This window comes from Gobius niger, assembly GCF_951799975.1.
Source record: "Gobius niger genome assembly, chromosome: 1".
NCBI classification, from domain to species: Eukaryota; Metazoa; Chordata; class Actinopteri; order Gobiiformes; family Gobiidae; genus Gobius; species Gobius niger.
In genome coordinates this window covers 63352157-63375456 of record NC_136852.1, presented here as the reverse complement: position 1 = coordinate 63375456, position 23300 = coordinate 63352157, and the positions used below count along the sequence as shown (strand labels likewise).

General features: G+C 43.3%; 1 protein-coding gene and 1 long non-coding RNA gene across 5 annotated transcripts in view; both read right to left on the bottom strand.

Annotated features, from left to right (window-relative positions):
- sema6a (sema domain, transmembrane domain (TM), and cytoplasmic domain, (semaphorin) 6A) overlaps positions 1-19168 on the bottom strand; it is a 193199-nt gene extending 174031 nt beyond the window's left edge. The window contains exon 1 of one of the 4 annotated variants that reach the window (XM_079571681.1): positions 18686-19168. The gene's annotated coding sequence lies outside the window, so the exon portion shown is untranslated. The remainder of the gene's footprint in view (positions 1-18685) is intronic. The other 3 variants (XM_079571679.1, XM_079571682.1, XM_079571680.1) reach the window with 3 other exon arrangements.
- Positions 1-23300, bottom strand: part of LOC306974783 — a 321619-nt gene that overhangs the window by 295201 nt on the left and 3118 nt on the right. The window lies entirely within an intron of this gene.

Below are 23300 nucleotides of genomic sequence, written 5' to 3'. Positions count from 1 at the left end.
GAGGCCAAGCACTTTTATGACTGAATCTGGATTTAATGAGAAAAGACAAGACTCAGCTTTTCCCTGACCCAGAAAATAAAGAAGCAAATCAGCATGCGGTGCAAAAATAGATCCAACATAAATGGAAAGCGCAAATAAAAAACGCAGTAAATAATTAGAAAGATAATGATTCTGGACAAGGCGCTCATTAGTAGGGAGAGAGACTTCAGAGGAATGCATCTCATTGTGGAGACGGTTCGGCAGAGAGCCTTTTTTTCTGTCGACTTGATAGAGAGATGCTGCTGTTATGGCTGTGTCCTCGCTAATGGATTTTGATAATAAATGTTAGATGTGGTGTCTGCGCTCATTCGGGGCAGAAAGACAAGGTATATGCAGAGGCAAAGATGGTGCAACTGTGGAAGGTCTGTTACGTGTGTTCCAGGAAAAAAAAATATTCGGGCTAAGGAGGATCATCGGGATCATACTTTTCGGTAATAACTGAAGCGAATTTTGACAATAGCATCTAGACAGAAGATTACTGACACTGACTTTTACAAGGATAGGATAACTCTTACTGGTACACTGGTCTAAGTAGTTTGATAAATGAGTGTTGGAAAGATGACAGCAGACAAATTGTCATTCCTTCTTTCTCCATCAATTCCCTTGTTCTATTTTGACCTCCTACTGTTCTCCCTCCCTCTTCCTCTCTCTGTCAGTGCCAACCTCCCTCCCTCTTCCTCTCAGCGCCCGGCCGAACTCCCTCCCTCCTTCCCTCCCTCTGCCCTCCTCTCCACACTTTAAGTTTCTCAGGGTCAATTAAGCTACAGTAACTAAACAGCAGTGTAGCCTGTCACATTCCATCCAGTCCCGTTGTACAATGAAGGACTTGCAGCTCTCTCTAAGACAACCGCCTCTGAAGAAACCCTACTTCGGTGCCCATTTCCATATGAACGACTCGCTTCCAAAAAAAAAAACAGTGAAGTACCTTGACAGACCTTTGCTGGCCTCAAACTATCCATGGAGGAAATGTGCATCAATGGGGTATGAAAGAGTCTCTGTTTGCAGGTTGCTTCCGTGCATGCGTCCCCTCTTCCTGTTGGCTTGGTTCAATACGGCTTTCCCAGCAATTTCGACTTCACAGGGGGTCGACTTGGTAGCGAAGCCCACTCGGTACACAGAAATACACGGCGGTAAGCAAGCAGTTCGCAGCGGGGCGGGCATGAGCAAGAGAGCGAAATACAGTACATGAAACAAATACTTTGATGTAGACGTTGACGCACACATGTTGGCACAAAACAGGGGGAAAAAAAGAGCACTTTCAACAAGAGAATCCGACAGTGAACTTGTGAGGCCGACCTTCACTAAAAGAAGGTTCCTTCTATCACCCAGCTCCTCCTCTTCCTCCTCGCAATGCTTGAAATGGGAGAATGTCAATAAGTGGGGTCTTTATGGAAGAGTTCAAGAGTTTGGTTTGTTTTTTCCTAAGGATTTTTTATGAAATGACAGGAATAGAAGTGGTACGGCATCCAAAACCTTGCAAGTGCATGCCACAGATGCCAAGACTACAATGAAACAGATATCCAGGTAGATTCAATCACAAAATCTGATAGATCTGTTCACATATCTTGATTCAGATATCCAACGTTTCGTGATGAACCAAATCGCTTCCTCGTGGCTTAAGCTGGTACCAAGAAATCCCACTTGACATTGAAGTTGGTCATTATTCTCAGCCACCATGGTTGGTAAGATCATGATACGTTTGAGGATCAGCAATGTTTAAAGCCAGAGCGAGGTCATTTGACAAAGCTGTCCTGCAATTCTACCCTCTACTGTGTGCATGATATTGCCTGAATGCCTGGAGCCAACATGCATTCACATAATCCATATCAGGTTGTACTATAGGATATGTCATTCACACTCTTACATAACAAATATCATGTTTGCTTCGACCTTTTCTTTGCGTGTACAACTCATTCATTCAACCCACACAACAACAGCGCTGGAATCACTGACTGCCATATGTAGAACGAGGGCTATATCATATCATCCAGGTGCAACTCCAACTTTTATCTAATCATTTGATCTCTAGTAGTGGAAAACGAAGCTTAGTGGTTGGCCCCTTTGTGATCCAATGCTGCAGCTTATATCCCATGGCCTGCAGGTTGGGTGGCCCGAAACATAATCAGATGGCTTAACGTTTGAACCCTATACTCGTGTTCCTCTCAGCTGCAAACATGACAGCACAATTTCCCTGCAAGACAACAAGCACATACCCGCGTGTCTCTTATCGCAGACAATAAAAAGTTTGTCACGCAGCAAAAACCCAAGTCAAAGCTGTTAGAACGCTCATTTGTAGCTGGCACTTTGAAGTGTAAATTTAGCAACATATTGTAATTGAAACAAATTGAAAACAGCAGATGGCGTGACAATGTGTTCTTCTACGCCGCAATATTGTATCGAACCTTGTTAATCGTGTTCCAAGTAGAGTTGCACGAAACGGGAGCAATAAAGCGTCATGCCAAAGCACATGTTTTTTAAGTCTAACAATGTGCATTATAATGATTAAATTTGGGATCAGCGTAACCACTCGCACATTGCCCAAATGCGCTTTCCCTCTAAGTCATCCGGAGGCATACAAAAGGAAGAAAAGCAGTCACAGAATAGCGTGCCTCATCATCACATCAGAAGTTATCCGACTCCCAATGACACTGGATACAAAGAAACCCAGCCCAATGTGCTAACAGAAGCCTTCTTGCCCACAGCAGAGTAACCAATGGAGATATCCCACAACCTTTAAGCCGACAAGCGATAGTAGAAATGACAATGGCCATTCAGCACTGAATACATCTTGAAACAGCAGTGGCTGATTTGACTGCTATTTACAATGTGGAAAATCTGGCAAAAGCTACAAACGTAGATAAAGGTTCTCAAGAGGTTATCTGTACTGGGTCGTTTTAGTATTAAGGATAACATGTTGGTTTCTGATGGATCCCCTTGAGCGGCACGGTAGCGCGGGGCGGCACGGTAGCGCAGCGGTTAGTGCTCTCGCTTCACAGCTAGAAGGTCCGGGTTCGATTCCCACCAGGACGGGGCCTTTCTGTGTGGAGTTTGCATGTTCTCCCCGTGTCTGCGTAGGTTTCCTCCGGGTACTCCGGTTTCCCCTGCCACTAAAAACATGCACAATAGGCCAGGATGAATGATGTGTGTGTGTGAGTGAATGTATGGTGGTGGTCAGAGGGTCCGTTGGCGCAGACGTGTGTGGTCGCGAAAGCGCTTCTGACAGTCTCCCCCAGGGGAAACTGAAGCTACAAACGTAGTTTACCACCACCGAGAATGGAGTGAATGTTCAATTGTCTCATGTAAAGCGCTTTGTGACCATGTCTGTGAAAGGCGCTATATAAATAAAGATCTTCTTCTTCTTCTTCTTCTTGAAGTTAGAGGTGAGCCATTTTCTACACTAAGACAATCAAGTTCAGAAAACAGCTTGAGATCTTTTATCTACGATGGTTCAAGTTTAAAACAGTACTAAGTAACTCTTGTCCCTAGAGGCCATAAGTGCAACTGCAGGTGTCGTAGCAAGTTACTATTTTTTAACTTATTAACTGTGAGAGTAAATACTACGCTGACAGGAAAGGCGAAGGGAGAGAGGGATATTGTACATCCAAATACACAATGGAAATAATTTTTTTCACTCAAACTTGGCTGCAAATACTGTTTAAAGTGACGGTAGCCCACAGTTAGCTTTGCCCGTTAGCCTGTTAGCTTCTTCTTCATGATTCCATTAGTGTGTATTGGTTGCTCCGGTCCGGTGGCAGTCAAGTTGCAAACATGGTTTTCTGGCCAGAGACACCAGGGAGAGATGAAAGACCCTCCAATCATCCCATAAACACTTGTACTACCCCCACAGGGACTCCGAAAAGGATTTACTATCGTAAACACGTTACTTAGTGCTGCTTTAAAACGCAACAAGATATAAAATGGCGCCATGACAGGAAGTTTTGACTTAAATATTGTTAAGAGTTTGCAAATTTGTCTTAAGTTTTAGATTGACCAAGGCAAACTAGCTTTGAATCCAATTACAGCTTTATCCACTTTCTTGCACATCTCTCACCTGCCTGTTTTTTCTGTCAACTCAACACTTGTCATCTACAATGTCAGCTCTCCAGAAAGCCTTATCTCGACGTTGTTATCATGACACATTTTAGTTCATCAAACCTTACCCGATATCCTTCTGAGACGTCTAAAGTTGCGCCATCCAGCAGGTAATAAAATCCGCTATTTGTCCTCTAACACAATCCCCTCCTACAGGTGCGCGTCTCTCACCCATTCGGAGAGATAGCTATCAGTTAAGACGGTAACCAAACCTTCTTCAGTTTTGCGGCCTGCGTCCTTTTCTAGATCCCTTTGCGAATAACGTTATCTTTTAGCTTTGTTTACTTTGGGCATATGGCAGGCTTCTTGTTCTTGTTCTTGTTCTTCTGTTCGCTGACTTAACCTTGTGATCGTATGAAAACAAAGGCCTTGCTCATTTCGCACCTTGAGTTTATGGCAATTTGGAAGATGAATAGGAAGAACAGTGCGGTGCATTGGTGGGAAGAGGCAGAAACGGTGCTTCTATTGATTACAATCAGGCCATCCGCTCCTGTGCCCTCCCCGATGTAACGTGATGCATCCCAGGGAATGAATAACCGTTGCTAATGGCTATAAAAAGCTCCCGAGAATCAGCTAACGTTCTAGCCACTCAAATCGATAGCTCCCCCAACCACAATCTTTATTTAATCTCAATAGGGTGGCATGAGGAATTAAGGATGAAGAGTGAATGAAAAATTAGGTAGCCTGAAAGGAATAGAATATTTTGGGCCAGGACAGTGCAACTCAAAGCACGACGTTGGACACGTGTTATCTTTCATGTGGCAAAGCTTTTGCACTATTTGCCTGTGCCACTGGCGCGAGGGCGTCGCTTATTAAAAAAGAGGTCGACTGAGGCGTGGTTTATTACAAGCAGCACTGAGAGCGTTGCTCATCTTTGGCAGCCTTCACATTATTTTCCTCTTCGTCGTGCTGCCTTGTGTCCTTTCTTTAGAATCCATGTATCATTCCTTCAAACGTCAAATTGAAAACAAAAACGAAATTACAGAGAATGTCTGCTTGAATGTAATGAAATAAAATCACTCTAAATGGCTTTCTTTTCAAATGTTTAATCAAATGCTTAAATTGAAATACACACGCTGAAAGCAGAGGGTGGGGTTATATCACCAATAATGATTCCAGTGTGCACCAGAGACAGCAGTGGCCTGGTGGCTACACACATCAGCCACTGCCCCAAAACGTGTATGCTTCAAACGTCTGCACGAGGTCGTATCTACAAACTTATTAAAACTCAAAAAAGTGACTTACTTTATACGTGATGTACGATGTAAACATTGCGGCTTAACAAAAAAGACGTGTGTGGTTTGTTTATAGAAAACTGTTGGGGGGTGCGTGCTGATCTAATATGCCAAAGTAGGTGCCAGTCATCGCCATTGGCCACGGGAGTCTGTCCTGCCCACTTATTGCGCCAGGACTGGCTCAAATTCACACTTTTGATACATGAAGAGAAGGGTTGTTGGTAATGATAATAATAGCCTATAATTCCCCCCCTTTTAGAATTCATTCACAACACTCAAACAATGAAAAGCAACTTCCTATGTGCGTGCAAGCATTTAGCAAGAAGCCGCGGTCGCTACCCGGGCGGCACTTCCTATTGTAATTAGCCTCGCGCTACAAGCATGGAAATCTCCATGATGAAGGAATAACTATCCGTCTGCCTCGGGGAGTGAGCTGACAATGTGAGCTCTTCAACACAAAGTCATGCTGTGTTATGCAAGTGGTGGAGGTAAAAGAAATCTCCCCCTTAGGAAATTGGGGTCATGGGCGCTGCATTTAACATACGATGATCCCACCCAGAGTCAGGTAGTCACAGTGAAAATACCGCATGGGATTCTGTTTGTAACACAAAAGCATTCATTTGGAAAAACAAGGTAGCGTTAGCTGTCATTCAAACCATTTATTGTTGCATAGCTTTGTTTTCTACATTATAAAGGTGTGACATGAAATAAATCAGTTGTGTCACAACATAAAGTAAAACGTTTCTAATTAGTGGTGGAAGATATTTAAAAAGGAATTGGCTATTTTATGAATAGATTTACATTTGATTTTGATATTGCTCTATGAACAGTGTTATCTATGCTTTGCATGTGGTTGAACACAATGAAGCTGGAGGTGAGATTGTAAAAGCTTCTATTTTCCCCATAGAAAAACGTATCAGGAGCATTAGATCTTGAGCCAGCATCTTGTTTAAGATAACCCGGCTGGAGCTTTTAGCCTTGTGTGCGTGTTTAGGAAAATGAACACTGGACCTTTTTACCAAGAGGCAAGAAGGCTAACCCCTGTGACACCAAACATCAGTCAAGTGTTCTGTGAAAATGTCTGATTTTTTTTTTTTTTTGCACAATCATTTGAATGTGATCCACCACACTATTTTGAAAGGTACAACACCCAACTACAGCATTTCAGACTGGTATGTTAGCAAGACCTCTCGCAGTTATCAGTGGAACATTTTATGACAGAGAACTTTGTTCAAAACTTTCACATAGACAACTCCAGAGTCAAATCTATCACCTAAACACCAGCAGAGGAATGAGAGGTGAGGTCATCCTACCTGCAAGTGCAGTCTCAAAGTGTACAAAACACATCAACATTGAATCATAGCATCGACCTACATTCTGCACAAGGTCAACCTGCCATTCCATTGTTCCCCATTCACTTTTTAGCACATTTATCACTCATGCTCAAGTGTTTACTGCGCGATGTGTGTAGAGCCATGCAGGTGTTCACAGGAAAACTGCATGCCCCACTGACCGTGACTGGCCTCGCGGCTTGTGTAAACAAGTCACCGTCTGAGTTATCAGCACATCCTCATTCTCCTGTGTGTTGCAATGACTTGTGACTACGTATGTGACTGTTCATTTACTAAAAATGTCCCGCAGACAGCTTGACTAACCCCGCTGAGCACACACACTCTAAGTCCCTCACCTGTTAATGTGCTCAACAAATGAAACGCAGAAGTGGCGCCAGGCAGAGCGCACCACCGTGTCCAGTCTTATCGGCGGGCTGCGAGAAAACCTGTTTGTTCAAGATAAAGTCCGCAACAATCCCACACCTGAGGGGAATTTGGAGACACTGAGACAGATGCTACCTTTATTTAAAGAAATCATTTTAAATGCACTAGAGACAATAAAATGAATTAGATCTTACATAGATACAGACGGCATCTCTGGAATCGCCCATATATGATCATGTTTGTATCTATAGCAGCAACCATGCAATCTTGGGATACCTACAGTAAAAAAAACAAAGACTGAGCCAATTTCAGGGGCACATAAGCAGCTTTTTTGCCTAAAAGTGAACATATCACGCATAGTTGAAATCTAAAAACATTATTATGGGTACCTACGCATTGATGTTTTCATTTTAAATTGCAAATGTCTGTTTGTAATGTCTGTACCAGGACAGCAAGGGGTGAGAGATCGGTTTGATCCGGATTAGAATTGACCTGGAGCGCTCTCTCAAGTAGCAGTGAGAATGACACATGATAGAGCAGCAACACTGGCTTTCACTTTAGGCATGCTAGCAAATCAACTGCGTTGTGATGAACACACTTTGAGTGTAGAACCGCTCAGAATGTGTAGGCTGATAAGAATATTAAAAAATAGGAGGATTTGTGTCCTTCGTTCTCTCTATAATGCAACAAAATCCAGGAAACAGATACAGAGAGGAGCACTTAAGGTGAGGAAGAATCAGCCAAAGAGAACAGAATTACTCAAAAGGCATAACTGAAATAAACTGCTACTCCAGGCATGTAGTTAAAAGCCCAGAAAGTCAATTTGGCATTATGTATTTAAATAATAATAAGGGTAGAACATTTTTGTGTTAAAATAAATAGCCCCTATAGCATATTCCCTCCCTGCCACCAAATACACACTTGCAATCTCAGCGCTGCCGACCCACTGTTACAGAAGTGTCAGGTCTTAGGAGAAATCACGCTGGTTGACCAAATGGTCCCCATTCTCTCTCTTTTTTTGTTTTGACTGAGCGAATTGCAGAACATGTTTATATTGCACACATTCAGGAAAACAGAGTTTTAAATCCAAAGCTACTATAGGAGGTGTCTTGGCTTGATGCAAGCTCAGTCTAAATGTAGCTCATGTCTGTGCCACTGCTGCTAAGTAAAATTGGGTAGCGATTCCAAATTCTCTTCCTCTGACAGACACAAATCCAGCTCATCATGAGAAAAGGCTGAAGATCAAAGCGAGGCAGTGTTGACAACTATAGACCTACAACACAGTGTTAACTTCAAATGTGGGTCGAAACGCACTCCCATAGACTCAGCCCATTCTCTGTCATTACTGCCGGATCATTTCTTTGTTGTCATGCCCGATGATGTAACGTGTTGCAAGTCAGTCAAGATGGTGGCCAGGTAGTAGTGAGCTTGAAAATAGCAGCCATAATCTCCGTGAGTAAAAATACCTACACGGCACAACACCTCCTCAACATAATCAGCCCTTTGATACAAGTAAAGCCGCACTTAAAGCAGGAGAGCAAACAAGAGGCCATGAGGGCAAGCCAGGCAGTTTGTAGCACTGCGTTTCAGAATGTGTGCAAAACTACAGTCACACTGCACACAATATAGCAGTGTTAGTCAATGTCAGGATATTTCTGAGTAAGTAAACTTATATTGTAACAAAGTAGCATGCTTCCATTTCTTTATTAGTGCCAACCCTGCTTTGTAAATGATTAACATGCACTGGCCTCACCTAACATCCACCGCTAATGCTATCCAGTTACTATGGTTAGCTAACGTTACTATGCCTCATCTACTCAGTGTTGGCTTCACATGTTCTCAGACACAAATGCGCATTGACCAGAGGAATAAGGAAGTCAGCTACGAAACCAAAACCAGAGTGATTCACAGATTGGCCTGATTTTGACTTTTCCCTCGACCCGTTGACTGATGCAGCACATGGCAACTGAAAGTCACAATGCACTTTGGATACTTAAATGCTTGCTGTGTATCAAACAATGGTATATTAGTTTATTTATTATTTATTTAACCACTGAGATTAGGGATCTGATTTCCAGGGGAGTCCTGGCCCCCTGGAAACCTATTGTACATATTTTTAGTGGTAGGAAACCGGAGTACCCAGAGGAAACCCACGCAGACATGGGGAGAACATGCAAACTCCACACAGAAAGGCCCCGTGTGGAGTTTGCATGTTCCCGTAGGTGCCTAATCTTGATCAATAGAAGTGGGGAAACATAGGTACCGGGGAACAAAGGGCTGACCCAGTGCAGAGGTTTGCACCCTCGCTTTGCAGCAATTAAAGTGCAAATCAAATTATTTTCTTTTTCTCTCCTTTTTGGCACCATAGATCTACAATGTAAATACGACATTTGTCAAAATGAAAACCAAACCATGTGCACTTGTGTGTCCAAATATAGCACATTGTCCTCCAGCGTGAATCAGGAAGTCAGAGGCTAAAAATAGCATAGTGTTAGCATTGGTGGTCCACTCTGCTTATGTCGCACCTTTGTCTCGCTCTGGTTGAGCAGTGCTTCCAATTAACAATCTGGATGTGCGGTAGGGTCTGTGAGAGCTGCAAACGCATAGGCAACAGCTGAGAGATGATATTTTGACTTATACATCAATAGGCCATCTTTTGGGTAAGGCCCACTGAAAAAAAGATGCAGAAATGTAAGTTACATAGAATTAAATATTCAGCTGTGCAAAATACAATATTTTATTTCCCAGTGGTTCATTATAGAGCTGACACAGACACACAACAAAAAGAGATTCACAAAGGAATGCACTCCAAACACACTGACACAAAAGTGCAAATGAACACAAACTGGGAATAACTGATGTTTTCTTTTGTGTTTTATCAGTCACATCGGCCAATGAAACTAAACTGTCTGAGACCTGAAGTAAAGCTCATTGCAGAATTCTCTGTCCCCACACACCAATTTATTCAAGCGCATACATAGACAAACAAAAACACTCCAACACATGGACACCTTCACAAAGCCCAGAAGCAATCAGCTCCTGCATAATCCAGTCAGCGCGCAGACCTGAACTTAACGGGTTTAGAAAAGCACCGAGGCTTTTTAACAAATAACGCAAAAAGGCCCCCAGTAGGCTGTGATGAATGAATTAAGCCGAGCATGCTGTGAACATTATCCGAGTGGGGGATGAATGAGGACATTATAATGCAGGGCAACACTCCTGGTTTCCTGCCTTACAGCGAGCCCGTCTTCTGCCTATCAACGCAGGCCCTGATTACCTGGCCACACACTGCACCTTTGTCCTCATTATTAAACAAGGCCAAGAGGAGGAATATTCACTCCGCAAGATTTGATTCTCATGTTTTTTTTCCTCTGATCCACGGGGCCCGACTGCTCGACTCAGAGCTGCTCTTCTCTTTCTGCATTACTTTCTGACACACTGTGTTAGCCAGGTTACCTCAGCCTGTGCATGCCCCTAGCGCCTTAACACCAGACTCCAGCTTCATGTTTCCATCTCTGCTGTCTATGAGATTCAACTCCAGCCAGACGCTCTCAAAAAATATTCCTTTTCTTGTCTGATCAAATATTTATGGTATACTTTGAATGGCCCGAATGCTTTTAATAACATGCAGCAAAACATTAAGTGCTGTTTTATGCTTTGTCTATCTAAATGCAAATTTCTTTTCCTGGCATTTGGAACATAAATTAAACATTAATCACCAACCTAACCAAGCACTGACATTATTGCAGAAGATAATGCGAAGCTTTGTGACCATATGAAAAGTCTTGTGCCTGTTGCCTCAGCCTCGGTGTGAGTGGCAGATAGGGTGTCCATTTCCCTATCTGGCACCTCTCTGTCCAGTGTCAACTGGCTGCTCTTATACGTCCATTTAATCAGGCCAGTGGCCCTCTCTGCTGACTCAAGAGTGCGCATGTATGTGGGGAGTGTGAGTGGGCCTTTGTGAGCTCCACTCAGCACAGTGATGATAAGTACTCCCAGCCCAGCACTGCTGAGCTGATGGACGGACAGGCTGAACACTGGGGCCTTGTGGTGGCCATGTGTGTGTTTATTGTGGTAAAGACAGAGGGAGGGGCTGTGGCCTGGGACCCGACTGTGTGGTGGGTTTAAACCTGCTTCTATTTCTCTTCACCAGCCCTGCCCTGCCACCAAGTCATGCACATGGCTGCAATTTGTTCATTAGCTATGTAATAAATGTACACGCACAGAGCTGATATTGTTCTGAGTTGGGCCTGATTGGATTGTGAAATAGAGGGCCCTCGGGGGAATGACTTGTACTCTGCCAGCCACTGTGACCAGACTGATTTCTTAACAAGCCAACCTCTTAAGTACACACGCCAGCTTTAGTTTCTGTGTGCTATAGGGTACAATAAAGATCAGGTGATCATGTTAATACCATCATAGTCGCTAATGCAGACACTGAGCACTCTGTGACAGTTTGCTCTGCTGACATGTGACTGAATATGTGCTCCGTGTTTATGTGACAGAATAATGACAGGTCATTGTTACCGTTTACCAGTCACCTGGAAATAATTAATAGCCACCCGGGGCCAATTACGAGCAATCTATCATCATCAGTGCTGCGGATGAGCTGCGGAGAGTTGGAGCAAATTACACGCTGTCTAGGATATCCATGGAGGTGCCGCTTCGGAATCATCTCACAGGCATCAGAGGATAGAGAGATATATTAGATTAGCTCAAACCACATCCATTGAAGATGTAAAATTCAGAAATGCACGGGAGACAATCCAGAAACATGGATAATAAGCATAATCTGTCCACGTTTGGTCCGAGTGTGGAGCAGGCACCGGCATGATGATGATGCTCCACATTCAGCAGGGCCTTCTGCCTCTGGGAGAGTATGACTGCTGCTCTGCCATGAGCATACAGATCACCTTACACACGGCTCTCCTCTGCTTTGATGAGCCACGTGCACAGCCACACGCACATCCACACACAAGCACTTGCATCTCGGGCCCGCTTCCACAAAATACCCCTGAGCATTAGAACCCAGGGTCTGCACACATGTCGGCCCTCCCCCCCCTTCCCCCAGATTAATTCACCTGCTGCACCTGAGAATGTGGCCGTGCCGATGTCACGTCCAATCCACGCACTTCAAAGGCATAAATGCACCCCAGTTCCACAGCACAAAGAGCAAAAGCACCCTGCTCGCACTCCCGCATACCCTATAGTAATCCTCTGGACAAGCTCTATACACTTAGCTATAGCCCACAATCAGGTGTTCTTGGCTCCCTGCCCACCGCGCTTATACTGTAACGCTGAAACAACAGGCACTTTCATTCAGATTCAGGCTTTTTGCAGAAACTCTACTTTCACATGCCTGCAATATGTGTCAATCAGAATAAGAATACATTGTGTTCAGGTTCTGTCAAGCTGTGAGGTGTAAAGAGTCGTGGCCCTATGAAGAACTTCTGGCAAAAAGGCAAGATTCTATGCCAGATCCATACAAATAACAACTTGACTATATCATGGCACTTTTCACAACACATACTAGAAATAGCTGTTTTTCCACTCTAACCCATTCAAATTACAAAAGTTGCATCAAGCATCTGTTTTGAGAAAATACACAGTAGCGCTCTATTATAAAACTTAAGTATTCTCCCCTCAAAGATACAAATTCCCAAAGCTCAAGTGTCCTATAAATGTGCTTTGAAATTAGCCACATAAAAGACATTGAACTCACGTCTGGTATGTAAAGTGCTTCTGTAATCGCCTGCACACATTTGGCTTAGGGATGCTGTTGAGCGCTGACAATCCCATGATTACAGTGGTACAGCGGTTGTCTGCTCTCTGCAAAAAGTCCATTGGAAACACTCACCATTCGATGAGACAAGGCAATAAAGCAACCTCCACATTAGCGCAAAGTTAGCGATTGAAAGACCCTGACAAGATTAGAAGGTCATTCCTCAGCCTCCAGCCAAAACAGGAGCGTGGCATATTTATTAGACTTTTTGCCAGACGGACAAAGAGATGGTTTTCCATATCAAGAACCGGAAAAGCATCTTAGAAATTTCCACAGTGGTCGATTTGCTTTGTATTAAGTCATTGAATTGCATGAATTCTGCACGGTTTACCATCAAAACATCCAACTGAGCATGAAAGCACAGGGCCATCTTCAATGTCGGAGCCGTTGCATTGTGATGTATCACTTTATTCTTGCTGCTATAATGCACTGAGGAGCGCTTGCCCGGAAGATAATGCCTATTGAGAAAATATTTTTCAAAAACGTGAGAAAACGTCCCCCAAATGATGCATGCAAAGAATGAGATCTAAGCTTTGCTGCTGGGATTTTAAAAAGTCAGTTTTTGGTTCTTTTGGAGGTTTATTTTCTGCTTGTGTTTTTAGTTTAAGGCTCATAAGAATGAGCACATTTATGTTTTTGCTATGTTGTAAAGATCATAATGATGAAATATTTTGAGAATATTTGGCATGCCGTGTTGCAAAAATGGGAGGGCTATGGTAGTAGTAATAATACATTGCAGGTATAGAGGCCCGTAGGCCAGACATGCACCAGGGGGTAACTTATTGTTTTTTTATGAGGGTGCAGGGGCAGAAGGCAGGCTTCTTTGTATTCTGGAACCCCGTCGACAAGAATCAATTTCTCACAAAATTCTTGCTCCACTGTACGCAAACATCTTTACATTGTCTTGCCTGTGTACTTCAAGGGGTAATGAGCATTTTGTTGAAATTTGAGAATGCATTATTGGCACACATCCACATTGAGTGATGATGAGTGGTCCATGAGATTCACCTGAACATGTTTTTATTAACATATTGGCGCTTCAGTAAAATAAATGCACTTGTTGAATTTGAAAATGTCTTTTGACTGAGCTATTGTTTGATGCACTGCTTTCAGAACATCAGAGTACTTGTATTCGCACACCTGATGCCAAACTTGCACTCACCTCCAACACTATAATGCTACTGTCCTCTATTATTCTCCATCGCTTTGCTTTGGCCCTCCATGATTTTCCTGGCACTTCGCCTCTCTCCCGGCAGCCCGGCACCCCAACACTGTCTCGGGTCCTGAAACTATGGCAACGGAATGAGAGAGCAAGCGCCGTATGATTAATAGATGAGAGAGGCTGTGCCAATCGCCGGGGCCCGGGGATGAGGGACAGATGCACTCCAACAATGCTGCGCGGAACCAGCACGCACAGGCACCCAGAGTACACACGATAAGTGCGCACTCGAACCCCCGCCATTAGCCACTCTCACTGTATGGTGCTACTCACCACACAGGGAAGAGCTTTACGTGCACAGCGCGTTAGGCTAACCGAACACATGCAAATTAAGCTAACGACACCTGCTGGAAGCTTTTCAGGCTTGAATTGTAACAAATATGGTATGACAGTACAACAGAAGCTGGTAGATAAACTTAAGAAATACTTGGTTTTGTTTCGGTTTGTTGCTTTAGACTTTATAAGACGATGCGTGTTGACTTTTTCAGCATGCACGGTCAAGTCATTTAGCATCACATATATTTACAGATTGTACAGATTGAACACAAACCATTTAGAGGGTTTGCGCATTAGTCTGACAACCCATTAGTCCGTCGCCTCATTATTCCGAAAATGTATATGTAAAACTGAAATGATCCTTCCCAAAATTAGGTTTAGGCAAGAGTCCACTGGCCTTAAGGTTAGGGCCAATGGTTGTATATGGCTCTCTAATCCACAACGCAACTGGGTTAAACATTTCGGACCAATGGCACCTCTGCTCAATGGTAATTGTCGGAATAATGAGGCGTCGGATTTGGTGGGAACTCGCTCCTCTCTTAGCCCAATAATGGTTGTAATTAAAGATCATACTGCCCATAGGCCTATGACGATTGGCTAAAGATATGACTTTAGCTGCCTTTACTTTCCTCGTGTTGATGTGTTAAAAGAGATGCACTAAAATGTAGCTGAAGCGAAAAAAGTGAACCAACACCTTTCATCTTCAGTGCTCACCTTGTTGTGGTTTGCAGACTAACAGATAACAACAGGCTTAGCCGCAGAGTCAGAGCCAAAGGCCTTCTTAACTCGGTAAGCAGTGGATGTCCCTGTAACTCACAGCTGGCTGCTCATACCTGGAAAAAAAAGTACAACAAAGCATCCGAATCTAGGCCATCGTACTGTATTTCTATGCCATGCAACAACCATTTACATCATCTGATCCTCTGTACAAGGTTTGGCACTCTTCAAGGCCAGTCATTCATCCATCTCCCAGGCAATCACACAAAGCCCAACCGCCGCTCCTGGATTATCCCCGCAAATGCATTTGCCATTCTGCTTCATACGAGCCATAATGACAGCCAACTCCAGTGGGACAGTGGTATTACGGCATATTGAACAAAATATCTCAAACACCAATCGCACCGACTCTGGCATATGTCGCAATAGACTTTTTGGCTTTAGCACCGGCTCTGTTTTAGATGGACCAACTATTGCTTTCTAATTCACTTGATATCCAACAACAAAACTGTGCCAACTAGGACCAACAGCCAAGTAGCGCTGAACAGACACTCTGCAAAAAATCTGCCAGTGACTTGTGGCACCTTGCCCAAAAAATACGCCTTTTTGAGGGCCGTTCATGCCGCTGGCTTCCTTGGCATCGATAACAGGAGCAATCAATTATGCTAATGTGACGAGTATGGAGAGCGGTTAACACATGGTTGGCTTGTTGAATAGACGCCCTGGAGAATATCTATTGGGTGGTATGGAAGGGTTTACGTGTGATGGGCGCCAGTGGGAAAGGCCTGTTCGTGTTAGTGGAAGGACACAAAGCAAGTGATTATCAAATGATGTCTTCAATGAGGCGTACTACATGCATAGAGGGTATGAGACCATGCAGTGGCCATTTATCATCCCCTAAATATGCCATATATGCCCGAAGCTAAAAACAGGCAGCCTGTTGTATCCAAAATCTAACAAATTTTCCAAACCTGATCTCATTCAAATATCATTTATTTTGCTTGAATATCTATTATAGAGGCCACTGACACGTGTAACTCATTGGCGTTGTCGGCAGGATTCGTAACCAAAACAGGGGCATAACACTACAGCACAAAGCAGTGGTTCTTAAAGTAGCTTTATGGTCTCACAACACGTCGTCCTTGATTCTATTTTGGTACTGGTACTGACCACAAATCATCAATAGCAGAACCAATATAGAATCAAGAATGGTACCATCTGTTTACTCTTAAAGGGCCTTTAAAAGTCCAATTAGTTTGAAAAATAGGTCAGTTTTCCCTCGCATTCGCCGAACCACATCATTTGAATAAATATTTTGACATTTAGCACTTTGGATGATGCGAGCAGGATGTTATCACAGCATTAAGTGACACAGATTTGCAATATCGAGAAGTGCCTGGTCCGTTCTCACCTCCTCCCACTGAATGTACAATCCGAGCTGAGATCAGCGAATGTGCCACGCAACATCTGTGACGGGCACATCTATTACAATGCGCGCTTCTTTGATAACGCTGACCTGTATTTCTGGAGCGGAGGAATGTGCTAAAACTGTGTGGACTATACACAAACAAACTTCAAATTCAGTGCCAGGGTTGACTCTCATCTGAAAATAGGTTAAGCATCAATAAATCACACAGCGATGAGTGATTTTCATCTAATTGTTTGGAAAACCGGAGCCCACACACCCAGTGCACATCAATAAAACACGGCCTTTTATAAAATATGCATAAATACACACACTATTCATTGTGCCATTGACAATGCCTGAGATGGTTAAGAGCAGCTGGCTAGTCTTGTGTAGCAAAGCACTCTTCAGTAGAATAAGAGTACAAAGCGGTGTATCTGTTTTTTTTTAGAGCTGTATTCATCAAGCCTTAACTTAACAAAAAAAAAAAATCTATTGCACTTTCTATGAGCCCTTTTTTTTTTTCCTTCCAACCTCACACATAGACGTAGCTGTGTGACAAATCCACATCGGTCACACACAATGCCAACCCCATTGCCATTGTTAAAGGGGATCGGCACATCAAACGCTCCATAGAGCATTGCTCCAAATACAAGCCACCAACTCTGCCTGGCCCTAGTCCTATTGAGGTGGACAAGCTGTCACAAAGGTAATCACGCTGTAATTCACCGCCAACAACATGTCAGTGAATGATGTGTTAACAGCACTGGATATGCAGAGAAATGGTTAGAATTAAGTATGAGAACACGCATCTGTGAAGAGAAAGAAAAAAATGCCTTCGGGAGATTTGGATGCCTAAGGGCCAGTGTTGTGGGAGGTTTTTTAAATGTTAAAGCATTCCTCTATTTGGCATTCAAGATCCATGTTTAATCGTGCGGTATGGCTGCAAACACTGGAGGTCACACTTGAGAAACCCCACAACGCAGAACCATGAATATTTTCCAGCTCTATGAGTGACACTCTTCCCTATATATATATATACAATATTTGCCTTATTAAAACCAACAGATAGATTTCACCAAGAATCCCACTGTACACACATGTCATCCAATTCCCTTCCTGACAATTTAGCAACCTTCATTTTGGAATGGCCGGATCCCTTTTCCCGGTTTTCCAAGCGCCTCTGGGAATGCTGAGTGGAGAGTATAGTGGGAAAACCGTAGGGAATGACTGGGTGTTGGCAGCCGGGTGCTCGCTGGATGTGGTGAGCGAGCTTTGGCCTCCCATCTCCTCTCGCCAGCTTGTTAAAGACATAATGACCAGCGGCACTTTGTTTAATGGCAAATCCACTACTGAAAACCAATGCGCAATTTCTGGTTCCTTGGTCCTTAATTACAAAGCATTTGACTGGATCTGTTGGCAAAAGGCAATACGGTGAGGCTGACCACTTTCTGCCCCCTCCCTTAACCAGATAAAAAAGCGACTGTAACTGCGTAAAGAGTGGGATATAGGGGGGAAAGTAACAGGCTGTAAACAGAGAAACCGCTCCGGGCGTGTTGGCACCAGCCGTGTGAATGAGAATTCTCTGTCACAAAAAGACAGAAAAGCGGCATGAGTGGAGGTGCATGTAAGCCCAATTAGCCCACACGTGGGAAAGAACACCCAGATAAAAAAATAAAAAAAATGTCACTTGCAGTGTTGTGCAAGTGTAAAAGTAGAAATAACATCAAGTCTAGTTTCATAAGAGTGCGCGTTATGGACAAACGGGATCCATATAGCCTAAAACTGCCACCCTTGACTTGATTTGAGAGGCACACCGTCTTCAAAATGCACATCCAATGAAAAAGAGGGAGTTTTACAGGGCTCTGATTCTTCCAAACAATTGTACTTGCTCAAATTTGACAATATGCTCAACGAACTGACTGACACCTCATCATTCGGGATGCACCACGGGGATTACGCGCAGAATCGAGTCTCTGTATCGCAACAAAGCCATAATAATACAGTTTTATATATTCAACATGCGGTAAAAAATCGTAATTGTGTATGTGTTTGATTGAATAACCGGTGGAATAGGCTGGAGTTGGGCGATGGGAAGCCCCGAGAAGCGTGTGCACTTGTCGCCCGGGCAGCCTCGCAGAAAACAAGCCCCGGAGGCTGGAGAGCGAGCCTCGCGAAAGTTTGAGATAAACAAAGAGATCATACCTTTCAGCTCATGAATGGATGTTCCGCGGGGTGTTACGCAGCTCTGTCCCTTTAGTAATCCATGAGAAACCGCTCTTCAAAGCAGTCCAAAAAAACTGGTCGCGGGATAACAACACGAGCGCTACTTTTCTCTCTTGCGCTTCTTCTTTTTGTTACATGCCGCGCTCAAATCTCACCTCCTCAAATGTAAATATCCATTCAGTATCCACTCTTTAGAAAGGAAGAGGGGGGGAAATGCTCTGAAAGTCCTCGTGGGTGAAGTGAACTGAGCGGAGTCCCAGGACTAGCTTCGCGGAGCTGAACGTTGCCTTCCACAAAAGCCGACGGTCATCATCCTATTTGGAGATGAAGCTTCTTAGCAGCAGACTGGAGCGCAGCGCCGCGAGCCCAGCTGTCACCCACCCGCTACACACACATACACATGCTGACTGGGAGGAGCTACGGCGCAGGAACGGGAGCTATTGTGTCAATGAGAGCCAGTTACGGACAACTGTATTTCTATTTTTACGCAGCGACGTTTCATATGAATGCTTGAGGAGGAGGAGAAAGTGCGCGCTATTAATAACAAATAATAAAACAATGGGAAGTCAGTGAAAGTTCCCGTATTTTTTGAAGTGATTGAGACGGCGTCAAACTGCCTCACCTTTGTGAAAGAGACATATGGCACCTGCATGTCCGAACGTTGCTCTTTACGCACATGAGGCGGATCGGTATGCGCGGCGCTCCAAAGTTTCTCTTGGCTCGTCCATTCTCCGCTCCGGAGCCGAGTACCCCTCTGCTCCTCCCTCCTTCTCGGGTGGTCCCACGGTGGCACGCGCGCACGCACACGCTCCGCAATCATTGAGGCTTTATAAATGACCTGTCATTTGCGGAGCGGGCCCTGTTATCATCGAGACAGGGCCCCGCTTCAGTCGTAACAAGAGTTCAAAAGTTTAAAGATGGTGCGCAGTTTCTTACATCACGCTGTTATATAGGAGATAGTTTATTAATTTGCTCCGAGAGGGACGTTATTTGCCATGTGCACCCACAGACGGTGCCCGAGTTAAATCTAATTTGAGCCATATTCTTGACCACTAGAGGGAGTCACTAACATTTCGAGCTCTTTCAGCACAGAAAAGTCTTAAATATAAAACACTAAATCAATCAATAAATCAAATAATTCATAAAAAGCCCCAAATAACTGCCCTCATTGTGAAGTAAAAAGCCTTTTTTATGGTAAATTGAGACGTTTCATGCATTGTGTCAAAATGAACAATGGACAGTTACTAGCTGCCAATATTAGCCAATACATCGAAGCCTTTATGGATCACAGGAACAAGGACAAAAAGGCTGTAGTTAAAAAATCTATACCAGGCATTTACTTATATAAAGAAGCCAATGCGCGGAATTAGCCTTTCGAAGTTCTATCATGTGCATCCAGCGATTAAACTTCTGTTTCAACATTGTCTTAGTGTTGTGTGCTTATCTTCTCCAGTTGTTTTTTTCATTTTCCATATGCCAAGTAATTATTGTCTTTAGGTTAAATGCCCTCTGCAACTGACGCAAATCTTGCAAACATCCCACCTTACAGTGGAAGAACAGGAGTTCATCAAGAGTGTGATTGCCGCTTCGACCTGTCACTTTCACACAGGTGAATAATTGCATTAAAGCGACGGGGTCTGACACAACAGGAACAGAAGCAGCCACGCTGTTTATTACCATATGGTACCAATGACTTTAAAGGTGCAGTCGGTCTCCCTGTGTCTAAAGTAAACATGTCTAAAACACTTTTTTTTTTTACTGGGCAAATAAATATATAAATATGCTAATGTTTTTGCTTACTGTTATTTTTGGTTCATAAGTCTATTCACAGTCAATTATCCAATCAGAAATCCCAGTGAGCCTCATGCTTTGGGTTGCCAGATCCCTCCAAAATTAACACAAGTAATTTCATGCACTGTCTTAAACTTTGTAAACCATATTAAATAGAGCCAAAACAGGCGTTGTACTAAGATGATACAGCAGTTACCCCCGAACAAGAAGCTACATAGCGGTTGGTGCAATATGTGTTAATAATTCAAATGTACTGTACTTGCACAAAGTCCCAGTGTTATGTCTTCCTTATGGGGACATGTGCTCTTTTGGGAACTTTAATATTTCCTGACAAGACCAGCTGTTATTACAGCCCTCTGTCCTCTTCAACCTCTGCAACTTTATACACAGCATGTTCCTGATGTCCCACACGCATTTCCTCAATCTACTGCTAAACATATAGATTTCAGCAGAATAATACTTTTTGCCTGTAAATATCAAGCTTTGTGCCTGAGCTTAGAGCATCACTGGCTCAAGTTGGTTGAAATATTGTCAGACTGAAAAGAATCAAGAGAATGCATGGCCCAAAGATGGTAAATACAAATATCATCTTTGGGCCAATCTCAAGTAACACACAGTTTACTTGAGAGAAAAAAATGTATTTTTCTCTACACTAACAATCACAGTCATTCATATATCGGGGTAAGTGTCTTGCCCAACAACACTGCAGCATGCTCATGTAGTGACACCATCAACCTCCATAGTAGTGATAGTGTTGTTAAGTACTGAGTCACAGTCTCCATGTTAGGTCTGGGGTCCATCGGATCATCCTCCACACCTGCAGCTCCTGAACATGAATCATCTCACCTGTCAGCGCAAGAAAGAAAGAAAGACGGCTCTTCATTCCACAGCTCCGAGCCACATCATCTAGACATCGCTTGACCACACTCAGAAATTGGTCATTGCTTTGGCATGTAGAAGCTTGTATAGTCAAGCATTGGTTGTGCCTTTTTCTAATATCCATCAACCTTACAGTTACAATGACAACCTGGGCCAAGGCTACAGTTTTAAAGTGGCTTAACTATGGCTCATTACCTGTTTTTGCTCACGTCATCAGTGACACTTGGTCATCATTTGCCTTGATAAAGATGAGGTACAAGCCGCCATATAGATAACAGCAAGCTAACAAATTGATCATGCCGTGATAAATGTAATTTGAGTGCAGAACAGCGTCCGGAGATGGTTTATGGGCTCGGTATGCAGAGGATGATTAGATCTATCTAATTATGCAACGAACTCCAGGAAATCCATATTGACGTGCCTCTGTAGAAAGTAAACAAATGAATCAAAAATGCGTACACGGAGAACAATTCTACCCTAAGTTCTACTCTAAGTTTCTAAGAGGGAACAGCATGTTGTTTCTTTTCTTTTCTTTGTCATTTGGAATAATACGTCCCCTTTAACGTTGAGCTGTCATCTATCCCCCAAATGCTGTGTCACATGTCTGCATAATCTATAGTTTTTGTTCCATATTACATTTACATAACCTTTGAAATGTGCATCGCTTGATTGAAAACCAAAGCCACCGTCCAAGTCCGAGCCAACTGTACATATATCATAATAAATATCACAACTAATGTACACCAGCATCATAGAAAATGGTCCTGTCTTTTCCACTGTGCTGAGTGTGCTGTGCCGTATAGAGGCATCATTTGTTAAAAAGTGCCCCTGTTGTTATTGCCGGGCCCCATAATGGGACTTTCTCACCTGTACTAGATCATAGTGCAGCAGATATGACCCTTACTTATTTCCAATGGCAGCGAACAACACATCGAGCCAGCTACTTCTGCTCTTAATATTGAGGTCTGTTTATCCTCCGGAATCGGTGCAAAGTGGAAAAAAGGGTAAACATATAGTTATAGCAAAGATTTGTGGCTGATTTTTAAAGCTTTCCATATGGATCTTGTGGTGCACACGGCAGCTGCGTACACTGTCATAACAGGGCTCTCTCTGTCATCCTGTAATTGATGGTGGCTCGTTGGGAACAGGCAGGAAAGAAGGGATTATAATGATCTGGGTCTAACTCAAGTAAACAGCTCCGGGCCTGGAAGTGGTACTTATACTGTATCATACTGTGAGTTTGGGGGAAAAGTTGAGCATGTTCTCTTCACTGCAGCAGGAGTACGGTTAGTGGAGATGGACTGGAGTGCTGGAATAGACAGTAGGTCCTGGGAAATGGAGAACAAACTGGATATTTGTCCTTTGTACTTGACCCATCCTTCAGTGTTAAGTGGGGTTAAAATGCATATGACTTTAATCCTTTTGGAATCGTGACTTAGTTTGATGGACAATATCTGTGGTGTGGAGTGTTTATCATGATTTTATTTCCGTGAGGTGGTAATTCAATGAAAAGAAGCCTGGGGAAATGGTTATTCTTGTAAGATTATATATGTTAATGACAGAGGGAAAGTTCCATAGGATTCTGACTCACTCGTTTCTCATTGGTATAACATGGTTGGCACAGCAACAATTCAAAATGTTTCCATCTAAGCTTCTTTCTATCTTACAACCTAGTTGCAAGATGATCCCACCCCCAACATTGACATTGATATCCTCAATACAAATCCCTTTTCCTATAACCCTAAAACTCTGGGCCTGACCTTAAACTTAATCCCTAACCGAAAACATTTGTGAAACGGAAATATTAACTTCATAAAGCCAGCTGAAAAAACTCTATTTTGGGGGGTCGTCCACTAAGAATTCGCGAGGGTGTGGCTAATGGCTCAACTTTGTTCATAAAAGAAACATGGCTCTATGTATGTCA